Raw genomic sequence first — 2,603 nt, forward strand, 5'->3', positions numbered from 1 at the left:
CAGGGAAAATCTGACACTTCCAGGGGAAAACCTGACGCTTTTCCAGGAAAAAATTGCCAGTTTTCCTGGGAAAACCTGCCACTTCCCAGGGAAAATCTAGCACTTTTCCAGGGAAAACCTGCCCTTTATTCCAGGAAAAAACCTGGCACTTACCCAGGGAAAACCTAACATATCCAGGGAAAATCTGTTGCTTATCTGGGGAAAATCTGCCATTTCTCCAGGGTAAATTTGCCACTTTTCCAGGGAAAAATTGCCAGTTTTCCTGGGGAAATCTGCCACTCATCCAGGGAAAACCTGCCATTTATCCAGGGAAAATCTGCCATTTATCCAGGGGAAATCTGCCACTCACACATTGAAAACTCTCCACTTATCCAGGGAAAATCTGCTGCTTATCCAGGGAAAACCTGACACTTTTCCAGGGAAAAATCTGCCATTTCTCCAGGGTAAATTTGCCACTTTTCCAGGGAAAATTTGCCAGTTTTCCTGGGGAAATCTGCCATTTATCCAGGGAAAACCTGCCACTTCCAGGGAGAAAATCTGCCACTTCCAGAGGAAAACCTGCCCTTTATCCCAGGAAAATCTGCCCTTTATCCCAGGAAAAAACCTGCACTTACCCAGGGAAAAATTAACACATCTAGGGAAAATCTGCCACTTATCCCAGGGAAAATCTTCTGCTTATGCAGGGAAAACCTGCTACTTTTCCAGGGAAAATCTGCCACTCACACATTGAAAACTCTCCACTTATCCAGGGAAAATCTGCTGCTTATCCAGGGAAAACCTGACACTTTTCCAGGGAAAATTTGCCAGTTTTCCTGGGGAAATCTGCCACTCATCCAGGGAAAACCTGCCATTTATCCAGGGAAAATCTGCCATTTATCCAGGGGAAATCTGCCTCTTTTCTAGGGAAAATCTGCCACTCACACATTGAAAATTCTCCACTTATCCAGGGAAAATCTGCTCCTGCTGCTGCTCATTTTTGGGGTCCCTGGAGCCCCCCCAGGCTCCCCCCGTCCCCTCACCCACCCTGGCCTTTGCCAGCCTGGAACAGCCGAGGTTTGAACGGCATCAGGGGCCCGATGTGGAGCCACAAAAGCCATGAAATTCAGAGCTAAGGCTCAAAAATGCACTTGACACCCGGCCCTGAGGCGTGAAAGGAGCTGAGGCCGGGCAGGGCCGGGAGGGGCTGGTCCCAAACCAGGGCACAGGAGGGGACAGGGCTGGGATCATCACCTGGGTGATGGTTTGGGGACAATCCCGGCAGCCAGGGCAGGGCTCTGCCCTCCCTGCTGGGGTTCGGGGTTCTCTCCTCCCTCCCCATGGTTTGGGGTTCTCCCTTCCAGGCTTTGGGGTGGGTTTGGAACACTCTCTCCTCTCTGCCAGCGTTTGGGGTAGATTTGGGGCTCTCTCCCCCTTTCTGGGGGTTTAGGGCTCTCTCTTCCAGGGTTTGGGGTGGATTTGGGACACTCTCTCTTCCCTGCCAGTGTTTGGGGTGGGTTTGGGGTTCTCCTTTCCAGGCTTTGGGGTGGGTTTCGGGTTCTCTGCTCCCTGCTGGGGTCTGGGGCAGGTTTGGGGCTCTCTCCTGCCTGCTGAGGATTTGGGGTGCTCTCCTCCCTCCCGGGGTGTGGGGTTCTCTCTCCCTGCCCGGGGTTTGGGTGCATTTGGGGTGGGTTTGGGGCAGGGCTGGGCTCCCCTGGGCCCCCCTCCTTTTCCCGCCTCTCTCCCCAAGCAGGGGAACCCCATTTGTGCAGAAAATGCAAAGCTGGGTTGGATTTATTGAAAGGCCCCCAATGCCAACCCCCCCTCGCCCTTTATCTGACAGCAACCCACAGAAATCACTCATAAATCAACGCAAGGAGCCTTGAACATGAATTTATTGCACGTTTTTGCAGCTGAGCCAGGATGCAGAGCAGCTCCAGCCACTCCTGCAGCCCTGCACGCCCTGGGCTCACCTGCCGGGGCTGCAAACGCCGCTAATTGAGCGGTTAATTGAGCAGTAATTAATCCTAGGGGTTAGAAACAAACACTTCTGTGAATTGGAGCTGAGCTGGAGGAGCAGGGCCGTGCGCTCCAGAGCGCTCCTGCTGCTCACACTGCAGCTGCCAGCCCAGCCCAGGCTCAGGCCGGGTGTAGCTCCTCATTTAAGGCCTGGTTTAATTTTAACTCCTCATTTAAGGCCTGGCTTAATTTTAACTCCTCATTTAAGTCCTGGTTTAAGTCCTGAGTTTAGGCCTGATTTAAGGACTGGTTTAATTTTAACTCCTGGTTTAACGCCTCATTGATCTATTGGTTTATCTCCTGGTTTAATTTTAAGTCCTGATTTTAGGCCTGATTTAACTCCATTTGGTTTATGTCCTGGTTTAAGGCCTTGTTTCATTTTAACTCCTGCTTTAAAGCCTCGTTTAAGGCATGATTTATTTCCTGGTTTAACACCTGATTTCACTCTTGCTTTAAGGCCTGATTTAATTTTAACTCCTGGTTTAAGGCCTGGTCTTGGCAGCTGGCAGAGCCCTGGGGCTGGGCTCGGGTGGGACAGCAGCTCCCAGGGTGGGAGAGCTGCAGCTCCTGCAGCTCCTGCAACCCCTGCAGCTCCCAGAGCTCCTGCA

This window comes from Geospiza fortis, unplaced genomic scaffold, assembly GCF_000277835.1.
Source record: "Geospiza fortis unplaced genomic scaffold, GeoFor_1.0 scaffold4, whole genome shotgun sequence".
In the NCBI taxonomy this organism is placed as follows: Eukaryota; Metazoa; Chordata; class Aves; order Passeriformes; family Thraupidae; genus Geospiza; species Geospiza fortis.